This window comes from Corvus hawaiiensis, chromosome 3 (assembly GCF_020740725.1).
Source record: "Corvus hawaiiensis isolate bCorHaw1 chromosome 3, bCorHaw1.pri.cur, whole genome shotgun sequence".
Classification (NCBI taxonomy): Eukaryota; Metazoa; Chordata; class Aves; order Passeriformes; family Corvidae; genus Corvus; species Corvus hawaiiensis.
The window spans coordinates 103,833,854-103,845,914 of NC_063215.1; the positions used below are offsets into that span (position 1 = coordinate 103,833,854).

The following is a 12,061-nucleotide window of genomic DNA, read 5'->3' on the forward strand; positions in this document are numbered from 1 at the left end:
CGCGGCAACATGGCGGCGGCCTTGGCGCCCACGGGCGATGGCGGCGGCGCGGCGGCTCCCTGAGCTCCCCCCGCCGCGGCGCTGCCCCGTCCCAGGTGAGGGAGGGAGGGACGGACGGACAGACGGACGGATGGATGGAGGGGGGGCCGGGCCGCTGTGCTGGCGGTGGCAGCGGCGCCGGGGCTGCGCAGCTGCCTTGGCCTCGCCGGTTCGCTCCCGCCCGCCGGGCTCTCACCCGCCTCCCGTTTCTCTCCAGGCATGGTCGCCGCGCTGTAAGAGGGCCGGGAGCGGCGGCGATGGAGGAGAGCGCTTGAGCCTGTCTGCGGAGGCGTTCCGTGTGTGTGAGACGTGTACGGTACCCGAAACCTCGGTTTCAGTGCTGCTGGTTTTGTTGCACCTGGAGGAGTAAATAACCGGAGGCCTGTAGTTATAGTCTCATCCTTAGTATCTTTCCTTTTGGGAAAAAACAGAGTGTCTTGTTTTGACTTGCACATACACGGAAGCCAGTCAGTTTTGTTTGCGTGGTTTTCCCTGGTTATTGTGTCTGTTGTCACTTTTCCCGTTAGTATTGGCGTGAGTGCTGCTGTCTGGGCTGGATGTGCCCTCTGGCAAAGCTAAACTTTGACCTCAATGGCCTCTTGCGCAGTAAGTGCAGGGTGAGTGCTGGAACAAGGCTCGTAGCTTTGCACAACCGGGCTGCTCAGCACATAGCTGTGGCTGCAAGAGGCTGCGCACTAAAAATAAAGCCTGGAATTAAACTGGGCATGCAGCCTCACACTGGTGCTTGTGAGTATTCATTGCAATACAGTTCTTGGTCACTGCACTGCTTTAATCTCCACTTTTGCTAGTGCACAGAGTGGACTACACTAATGGGTAGTAGTGTATTTCGCTTGTTGATTGAAAGCAGCACCATGTCTGCCTTATTTCATAGCAGCTGTCTGTTCTTTTCAAGACACTACCTAGCTTCTGCTTTTGGGCCATTGGACTTTTCAGTTGTAGATAGCATGGTAATATTTTAACGTTTCTCAAGCATAAGATTGTTCCACTGTAAAACAGAGAGATTAACAGATGGGTCCCCCTCCATCCTGCTTCTTACTTAACAAATGGGGAAACTAGGTTAAAAAAAACAAAGCCAAAATATGTCTTAAAGTGAACACAGAAATCTAAAATGAGTTGCTTGACTTTGTAATCATGTTTTATAGTATTATCTAATAGTCTGAATGCAAAGCTGCAGTGGAAGCTGTACCTCAGGAGATCAAGGTACCCTTAAACCGTGTGAATGCATAGTTTGGTCAGTGTGTGGGCTGCAGCTGAAGAGTGTGGTCTCACTCCTTTCCATCGCTGGCCATGGGTTCTTGTTACTCTCTTTGTAGTGGATTTAGTGGTTGGATGATTTCAGGGACAGTTGATCTAACAGTTTTATGGGGATGGAAGTTATTCCACTGAGTGCTTGCTCTGATATGAATGAAAGCTCTTTCTCCTTCTGCACTAATATAAACCAGCTGTGGGTCGACCATAATGTGAAACTGTACCTCGAGAAACCAAATCTCAAATTGGTCATTCAGAAAGTCAGAACTCCACCTCAAACTTCTGAAAAGTTTTGATTTTAAAAAAGAAAAGTCAGCCATGTGTAGGGAATATGTGGTGAGAGTGAAGAGAGTATAAGCCTGTGAAGGAACTTCCATCTTTCCAGAGTTTTTTCTCCATTCACTGCTTGCCAAAGTGTTTCCATGCTGAAAGAGGGAAGTCACTTACAAACCTTTATTTAGACCTCAGGGGCTAGTCCACCATGTGTACTCAGTGAGGCAGAATCTTGAAGGAAAGATAATTTTGTACCCTGCTGTGAAAGCCAGACTGAGGTTGTGCAGGGAAACCTTGATTCTGGTATGGTCCAGCTCCTCAGTCTCAATGAGTTTTGCTTTTGTGGAGTTGCCTGCCCTCCCCACAAAAGCAATCTGGGAAGAAGATTGGACAGAAGTGTAATGAGGTGTCATCTTCACACTCACGTGGGGTTTTAGGGGTGTTAGGATTTGCTGGATCAAGTAACCCTTTCTCATTCTCATGTGGGAGGCTGTCGTGTTTTATCTGTTCCTGCAGAGCCTTTACTCCTTCAGCGGCTATTTTTAGTAAAGCCAGGTTTTTAATTCTTAGATTCTTAATCATCTGAACTGCCTCAGGTGCAAATCCTCTTGTCCTTCTGCTGGCTTTCTACCTGATTCTGTCCAAGACTTTTCCCCATAGAGTTTCGTTCCCTTAATTTTTGTTTAGGCAGTCTCATGTATGTCTTTTCTTTCCTATCACTTGTCCCATCCTTCAGTGTGCTGCTAACCCTTAGTCCTCCCAACTCTGCTTTGCCAAAGCACATTTTTTTACTTTTTCTGGCTGCTTCTTCCAGCTTCTTGGACATGCAGAGTCTTTGTCTCAATTTATGCTTTCCTCCTCCTTTTCATCATTATTTACAAATGATCAGTGTTTTCCTCTGTCCTTCTTTCATTATTTCATTCTTCTCTTCTCCACTTACGGTCTTGTTCAAGGTTGTCCCTTCCTTGTTCCCTTATTTCTTCAGGTCACAGTGCTGGGAACACACAGACAAGAGGCACTGAGCTCCAGTGTCTGGTTAAATGTTTTATTAGCGCTGGCCTGAGGAGAGCTGGCTTGTTCATGTTGTGTGTGTGGTGCTTGGTCAGCACTTAGGGCTAAGAGGGGGGGAGATGGAACCTTCAGAGAGCTGCATTTTTGGAATGGGTCCCTTCTGAGTGTGGGCAAAGGCTCACAGTTTGATTTTGCTATTTGTTGCCTTGGCCTAACAAGTAAATTGCTCCTGAAAGACAATTCTGCATTGTGAATTGTCCAATTTTTTGCTGTAGCAGGGCACAGTGAGATGTGATAGAGCTATGTTAGCAGAATTCTTCAAACATACCCAAAATGTCTCTTCATTTTCCTAGTTTTTTTCTCTTAGCCGAGCTAGTTTACTTGTGAACTTGAACTTGTTTGGATATAATAAATTTAATTTACCTAACTAGATTTGTTTGTATTAAAGTTTCTTATATGTTTAGGGGTTAAAAACTGTGAGAGTCTTTACTTGTCAGTGTAAAATTAGTAGCTTCACTATCTGTCACACACTATCTGTTCATGAGTTTGAGAAAATTAATTTGCCTTTAATATGTCAATAGGCTGAGGTGATTTCTGCTTGAGAACAAAACTTTTTTTTCACCTTGCTGCTTTTCAGCATGTTTTTCCAAGATTTTTCATGTGTGATACTAAGCCTCCCCTGACTCTTGAGGAGCTTGTTTCAGGCATCCTTGGGTATAAAGCCTGCTGCTGATGTTATTTTAGGTACCAAGGGAGCAGGTATTGCTTTCATTCCAGTGTTTCTGAAAGGTATTGCCTAATCTCAGGCGCTTTTTCATTGAGCTTACGATGGTTTTGTTATTTTTAAGTCATCCAGCATCTCTTACTGTTGAGAGAAATTTACCTCTATTTGCTCTTCTCCTTTGATGGCAGCTCCAGAGGTGCCACAAAGGCTAAATGAAGACTGCCTCATGAGTCTGTATGAAGCAGTTATGTGGATCACCACACATTGCTTGTAGAAAGAGAATTAATTTTTCCTGAGGAGTTTCTCTGGTCCTTTATAAAATTACTGTTTGAATTATGGTGGTTGTATGAGCTGCTGTGTCCCCAGACATGCTCACTGTTCCTGTGTGTTTCATATATTAATGACAGATTGTTTTGTACTCCTTTCACCAAATCAGTGAAACAACAGACTGGGCTGTAGTCAGAAGAGTCAAAAGATAACTGAACACTCAGTCTTTTAAAGGCAACCAAGCAATAGAACACAACCAAGTCATTAATTTTTCTTCCTAAATCGAAGACAATAAAAGGCAGTGCAGGTGCTGACAAGTACGTGCAATCATGATTTTGAAACAAGAATGACTTACTTTGATTTCTTGAAATCCTGCTAATTGCAGCAAACTGTTAATAGTTGTTGCAGATCAAGATTTAACTTACTTTTCAAAGTAACTGGAATTTACGATGGTTATATGTGGAACAGACAAAGAGGTCTGAGGTGAGCCTGTGATTATGTTTAATTTTTGTTTCTTTTTAACTTTTGCGTGGTCAGTATGATAATGATCCCGTGAAGTAGCAGAACATTTGTTGTATGACCCTTCAAATTTATTTGAAGACTCTCTCTGGTGTTTGAAGGTAAAAATGTGGCTGTCTTGCTGCACATGAGAGCTTGGGTGAAATGCCTCCTGATGCAGTTTTAACAGGGATAAAAGTGCTGAGGATCCTCTGTTCAGCTTGAGCAGCTCTAGGAGAGACAGAAGCAACAGATAAAGATTCCAAGCCTTTTTTTTCCTCGAAGAAAATTCTTGAAGTAATTAATTCCACATCACTTAGTAATTCTGCTCTTAGATTTCATTATGGTTACTCTTATCTAGTGTTGGTATTGATGTTTAACATTGATTTCCTCGGTCTCCACACGAACAGCCTGCATTTGTTCAGATCGAGTATTAGCATTATGTGTTCGAATTCAGAAGATAATTGCATATCTTGCAAATTACCCAATGGCTGTTTCATCTTGAAACATTTAGAAATCCATTTCAGTTTCTCGTAATTATGATGTTTTAGTCAGACAGCAATCTAAACTTAGGACAGCACTTTGGCAGTGATATGCTTGTTTTTCTAAAATGAGCACAGTTTTTGTGGTTAAATTTTCCTTTCATTTAAGTATAGATTTTAATCAGTGTAGGCCAAACTTTTCCAACCATCTTTAAAATTAGCTCAAGCCATATTTTAAGAAGTATGTTCTCCTAATGTGATTTTACTTATGTAGAAAAATGTATGCAGAAATTAATGTTTTTAAGCTGATTAATGCTTTTGAAGTGTTTTTACAATTTGTTTATAGACGGGCTCAAATAGGATACTAGTAGTCTCTTTGTAATAAATACCACTGAAAGCACTTCATGCTGTATTTCTGAAATTTGAAAGGTAGCTGTTCAGGAAGAAACTGTAAATCCCACTCATCGAGCTAAATTACAACATCAAAACAAAGTAAAATGCCTCTGTTTTTCCAGACTTCTCTGCAAGCTTTGTTTTGGAGATTACTGAAGTTTTCATTGGTTGTCTTGTATGTCCTTGGGCAGGGTGTAGTCCCTCATTTTCAGTTAGTGAGCTAAAGCTGTAAACAGATGTATGGCAAGTGTAAAGCTCTGGGTAGAGGATATTCAGCATTGTATATATTCCCACACACAAGTGGGAAGGAGTCTGAATTGCATCTATCAGGTGACTATTATAACTCTCTGAGTTACTGCTAGACATTTGGTAGTTTCAGTTTCTAGAAAAGTCCTAAAAAACCCCTCAAGTAAGAAGACCCCAAAAACTGTTACCAAACGTGTATCACTGTTTTTTACCCAAATGTAGAAAAAAAAGTCTTGACTATACTGAGAAAGGTTTCTGGTTGGCAGAGTGTTCAGAGATCAAGGGAGTCAATCTGTCAGCAGACTTCTCTTCAGATAGGCCTTTTCTTCTGATCACAGGCAGAGTGACTTCCTTTCCCTAAATGTGAGGACAAATGTAAGAGAATGATGAGTTCTCTGGATTACCATTATGTGTTTTTATAGGAGATGTGCAGGTTAGCTTTGATAAATTGTTTCTCTAGTGAAAATAATGTAAAAAAAAAGTCTTAGTTTGGAATGGAATTGTGAGAAAGCTCACTTAGTTTTTTGGATGCTTTATTTTATTATTCAGATGCTAGAAGGACTAGATCCTTCTGGTTTTTAACACCTAATCGTTCATCTGTTCAGTTGATCAATTCCCTTTGCTATCAAGATCATGTTTGTGATCTGCTTGAGTGTAAAGAGCATTGGTTTTGAAAAAGCAGATAATACTTTAGCAAGAATAAACAATAATAAATTTATTAATGACTGGTAAAGCTTCCCTTTTTTCTTCTAATTGCTGCAGCCTGTGCTATTACTTTTAAGAAACTTCCATGATGAAACACTTCTAATTTAACTCAATGAGTTTTTCTCATAAACTTGACTAACTTTTCCTCAAAATTCTTGTGGTACAGTGGGAATTTCTTGAGCATTCTACTCACTGAATAGCAGTTACATTTTTTGTCCTCCCTGAGAAACAACTTTTAACACTTCTGGCATGATTACCCAGGAGACAGTGGTGACCACATGCTGATCCATGGAAGATTTAACTCTTCAAAGTGAGCCAAGCTGCAGATGGGCTTTCAGGCTGTGGTCAGAACTTGGAGCTTGTTTCTGGTTCTGCTGGGTAAATTTTTGAGATTGTATCAGCTGGAGCTGGGGGCCGTGTGCTCCAGGGAAGTCATTGCTTGGTTCTTGACAAAGCCAAGGAGAACTGCAAAAGATTTCTCAAAGAGCAAAACAAGTAAAAGAAATACTTACCTGTTAAGTCTCTATTGGGAACCAGTCCTTTTTTTTTTTTTTTTTTTTTTTTAAACTCTTCACTCATGGAAATCCTCTTTTCTTGAGTACAACATTTTAGAAGGTATAAGGTAATACACTCATGCCAAGGTTATTGAGACAACCTGTAGATTCTGGTAAGGTAAGGCTGATCATTTCCCTTCAGCCTCCTACACACACAATAGCTTTCTTCTGATCCTCCCTTTTCAGTGTGAAAACACCACTAAATCTGTCAGCTTAACTCATGAATTCCTTCAAAAAGAAAAACAGTTCTAGCAATTTCTTTAGGATCTCTTGCCCAGGTCAGTAGATTTGTCCTTGGGACAAGTAAAAATGATGGGTTGCCAGTGAGCTATTTATGTGTAATTCATCATCAGATAGTGGAATTCCCAGTTAATGTCCTGGGAATTGGCATGCATTTCACATTTGGAAAGGGGGTGTTTGGTTTGTTTGAATATCTCTCTTAAATAATTACAGACTGTCTAGGAAGATGGAATGTAGTGTTCTGGTTGTGTTTGATCTTTCTAGACTTTGGTGATAGACTGTTTCAGAAAAGGATTGGTCTTGCTGCATTTTGTGCTGCTTCCATGAGATGGGTAGATTTTGCACTAGAGTTTCCTTAAAAAAATACTCGTGTGTCAATATGATTTGCACTAAATGTTTTGCAGACTCATCTATTTCTAACCATTGGAAGTGACAAAGGGTGTGTCTCTCCCAAAATTATGGCTTTGCTCAGAGAAGTGTGTTCTTTTATTAGGAACATCAGATTTAAATTTTCTCTTGAATACCAAGTTTTAAATGAAATCCTTACAGTTATCCATTACTTCCAGTGCTTGCATGGGTCTACCATTCATTACAAAATGAATACTTCATTATTTTGCCATAAATTATTCTATCTTGAGATGCCAATTTCCAAAATATACTTGGAATAATAATTTCTATTAAAATGTGTCTCACAGAATAGTCTCACTTGTGTTGTAATAAAGATAGGCATTGTATGTATTGTATCTCAGTCCTACTCTGAAGAAAGAATCTTCGTCTTTCTGTAAATACTGAGAAGCATTTAGTTTTGCAGCTCTGTTGGATACAGGGTTAGATGTTAAACAGTGTCAACTCCACTAAGCAATAAAACCCCCCACAGTTTAAGGCAATGCTTGAAGTGAACAGCACATCTCATTTAGTTTATGACAGTGGGTAAAAAAGCTGCATATTCATCTTGTCTGCCACCTTAATAGTTTTTGAAAGACAAATGCCTGCAAAGTTGTCAAAGGTCAAGCAGCTATTTTTTTGTGTGTGTTCTAATTACAGCAGGCCATCAAAGGACCTTGAGAGATGACTGAGACAGTGGCTCTGTAGTTATGGAAGTATGGAAATTAAGTTTAGGCAGAAGCAAATGTGGCTGGAGTGGTCACAACAGGGATATTCCTAAAATGGTTGTTGATAGCACAGGAATACGTATTATCTGCTGTCTAAAGGGAAAAATAGCCGAAATTTTGTGGGTTTTGTTGAAATAATTGCAGTAGGCTGGTCCATTGAAGAACAAATATGATGTGTTACACAGCACCCCTGTGCAGTAGTTCTCTTGGAAAACATAGTAATAGCAATTATTTTTAATTGGAGAAAGAACCTTATGAAAAGTTTAGAGGATTTAGCAAATTTCATTATTTCAGTCACATGTTAGCTGGATTTTCTGATGGTCTTTCTTCTTTCTGTGCCTTTGCAGCTTGGCAGACCTTCACCCTCCTGCAAGAGCACCAGGCCCCCAAAGTGGCTGTAGGAAATCCTTCCCCTTTGTAAAGGGAAGCTTTAAGTTTTTCCCATGTTGTCTGTGACTCCAAGTTCATTCAGCTCCTTATTCATTTTATGTGTAGTCAGTGGCAAATAGAGATGCTAAATGCAGCTGTTCTTTTTCTTTTTTAACTTTATGTAAGGCATCCATAAAAATCTTTTAGGCAAACTGGCACTGCCATCTTGTCCAAAACTTTATTATCACGAGCTCTGGGCATTCAGCTTGCCTTCAGAACTAAAGGTAGCATTGCTATGAGCAGAAAGCTAAAATGAGTTTGCATATTAGAAAGAAAGATATTTGCAATCTCCATGATCTCTCACTGGGTCTTGAAATACAAAAGTAGCTGGAAGACGCAGATTTAGGACAGGCTTTTGCTGAAGTTTAGAAATACATAATTTTTTCATAAATATAAAATACGCAAACCTTAACATTTAGGGAAACTGGTAGCTTTGGATTTCAGTGCAAGATATTCTCCATGTATACTGTATTAACATACATGATAATGTTACTAGAAGTATCACAAAATGACATATTGGCTCAGAGATGCCCAAAAAATGGAAAATCGTAATTGCCAAATATTGCACTTACAGTTCCACAGGCTGCAGAATATGTTAGAATAAAAATTTTCAGCAGTACAGAAAATTATGTGATCTGTTAGAAAAGTAATATTTTAATGAATATTTATAGCAGAACAAGAAGGAAAAGAAATTTCAACTGGTATTCTTTATCACTTAAGGACTACTCTTACTACTGTAGCTCTCCAAAAGTTTACAACCTTTACAGGGAGTGTACATTACCAGCTGCAAATCCAATACCTTTGGCTTCAATAGCCTGCAAAGATTCCTTTTCTGCAGGATTTTTGCATGTGGAACCTTAGTTCTTCTGCATTCAGCCAGTACAAGTCCCCCTCTTAAGAACTTGTGTTTTGGTGTTAATGTGGGGGAGCGGCCCACCCTTAGGAGCTGCATCATCTTCTTTGCGACCTCAGTGTCTGTCCTCCTTCTGAGGAAGATTGTAGTGTGCTTTTCTACTGATTACAGTGTCTTAAATGATTCTGGAGTGAAGTTGTAAGAACTTTCCTTCCTGGTTTTGGAGCTATTTGTTACAGAACTACCAGTCTGTTGTCCTTGAAAACAATCACCCAGTTAACATCTCTCTCCTAAGTTGAACCTTACTAAGATCTGTCAGATTTCCACCAGACGTGGGACTGAGCAGTAGAACATAAAAGAGAAGTTAATGTTGGAGTGGGATCTGGAGAGAAGCAGCATTGTGGGCAAGTATTTTTCCGTTTTCCAAATGTTAAGCTTCAACCACGTTAATAATATTTCTACAAAAACATTACTCGGCTAATTTAAAGCAAAACTCTAGAACTGTTGTATCCCACATGGCATGAAACATTCCTGGTTTGTTTTTTTTTTTTTCTTGGTGTATTAACTTCTTACACAGAAAGGAAATGAATTTTAGAAAGAATGTTATACATAAACCATTTGAGACATTCTCTGTTAAGGAAATACCATCTGTCAAGAAAGATGCAGCCAATGTTGAGTTATATTAAAAACATTGTAAAGGAAATCTCTCTCAAGGAAAAGTGGTTTAATTAAAACATTTTAACTGTTTTTGCTCTGGAAAAAGCTTAGGAAATTTTTATATAAGCATTCTAAATGCAATCATAATAAAAGCTCGGTTAATTTTTTCAGAAGGAAGTTAGCTTGGATAAGTTGTTCCTTAATGTGGAATAAAGAAATTTTCTGACTACAATGTAACTAGTAGGAAAAAAAAAGGAAAAGAAAAGACTTGGAATCATTACTTTATTACCTTCAAATTCTATAAGCCTGCTTTCATTGGTTCTTCTTGATGGACAGAATTTATTTCAAAAGGAAAATAGGTTATATTTTAGGGTTTTTATATTAATGTTTTTATTTGAAAATCGGTTATTTTATGAACATTAAATAGCACTAGAAGACATTGTTTTGCTTCTGTAGAGGAGAATAGTGAAGTACTCATAAAAAGAGAGCTAGATCAGGCATGAGAAGCATTAAATATGATAGGATTTTCTCTTTCTTTAACCCACTCTAGCCTGCTGGTTTAAGGAATTGTACACTGACTATAGAGATTTACTGTAATGGCTTGAAATAAAAGCTTTTTCTTTAATTAGCTCTTTCACCCATTAACCTGTTGTTGCTATCAGACCAACTCTGAAATGTAGCAAACACAGAAATAGTTATGTCCAGTACCTTTTATAGATAATGCTCCAATTGTTTTGGTGTTCTTTTTTTTTTTTTTTTTTAAATTTAGCTAAAGAATTTGAAGAGAATGCTTGGAAGTTGTGGTTTTTGGCCAACTTAAATGCTGAGGTTTTGATTTTTAGGAAAGCGTGCATATTATACATGGGAATGTTGGGTCTTCCTCTGTTTAAGATGTCCTGCCATGTCATTGGAGTGTTTTCCTTTCCTTTGTTCCTTGAAAGTACTAAAATGACATTTCTTAAGTTACATGATTGCTATTAGAGATGAGCAGCTGTTATTCTCCCAAATTCTCTTCACAGTAGGCTCATGATCTTAGACTTTATTAAAATACCGCCAGAAAAGTAAGTGACAGGTGATATATGGGCTAACTTTTTTAATGTCACCCATATCTCCATATTTGAATTGACAGGATATATTTCCATTAACACATTCTCTTTTTTGTTCCCCTTAAAAAACTTGCTGTTTACCATGGCTTGTATTTTAGAAATACTTTAAAGTTTTAAAGAATGTGGCCTGTAGAACCCATTTTACTTGTTGCATGTGCTTGATGTTGTATCCTGAACTGAATAAAGGATTGTAGGTGATCCTCTGAAGGTTTCTGTAGTTAAATGCCACTGAAGACCTGGATTTTACTTTTTACTTAAAAAGCAAGATATGTAACATCATTAACAGTAACTACTTGTGCTCCTTGTATTTGAATAGTAAGGTTCCAAATTCGACATCTCTAAAATAAAGAATGCAAAGCTTTCACAGCTGCAACTGAAGCTGATAACAACTGTGAATTGTGCTTGTGATGTACTGCACAGTGACAAATATTCTGAAAAAAATGTAGTATGGAAACATTCCAGATTAAGCAGACACAATTCATATGGTGTGTGCTGTAGGCCTTGAGTTATAAAAATATAAATAGGCTCTTTTGTGAAAATAAATTACTGAAATATAACACTTTCAGATAGCAGTATAATAAACATAAGATGGAGGAAAAAGGGAAAAAAAGAGATGTTTGTCCTAGATTTTAATATCTAAAATATTGACATTATATTATTACTATTATATGAGCACTCTACTATGAGAAGGGGAAAAAGAAGTACAAACTAATTTCTCATTGTTCACCCTGCTGTCAAGGCCTGTGCCTTAGATTAGGTGGGGTTCCTGTGTGAAAAAACAAACCAGCCAGGAAGCAACAGCCTTAAATCTGGTGGTTTATAATTTCTCTATGTTTCATTGTGCAGCTTCAGTATCCCCAATGTTTTTTAGAGTGGTGCTAAATCCCCTGATCTCTGCTGTGAGTGTAGCAAACTGTACTTAGGCTGAGGATGACCCCTTGCTAAAGGTGATGTTCTCCCTCCTGTAAATTCCAATGGTGCTGTATCTGACCAAAACACTTCTCAGGCAAAAACTAACCATTGTGTGTTAGACTTCCACAGAATCTCTTCATCTGTGGTCTGAAACTATGATTTCCTGGCAGTCTGTTTTATTGTAGGCAAATGATAGATACCCAAGATCAATGCTGACTCCAAAAAGAGGTCACTGGGTTCAGTTCCTGAATATAGGATCAAGAGCACCAGAAAAAGAAATCTGTCCGTATT

At 38.7% G+C, this 12,061-nt stretch overlaps 1 protein-coding gene across 3 annotated transcripts in view; it reads left to right on the top strand.

Annotated features, from left to right (window-relative positions):
* The first annotated feature begins 3 nt into the window (after positions 1 to 3).
* Positions 4 to 12,061, top strand: part of LCLAT1 (lysocardiolipin acyltransferase 1) — a 113,210-nt gene continuing 101,152 nt past the window's right edge. For all 3 annotated transcript variants that reach the window (XM_048298232.1, XM_048298234.1, XM_048298233.1), the window contains exons 1-2: positions 4 to 95; positions 257 to 350. The gene's annotated coding sequence lies outside the window, so the exon portion shown is untranslated. The remainder of the gene's footprint in view (positions 96 to 256; positions 351 to 12,061) is intronic.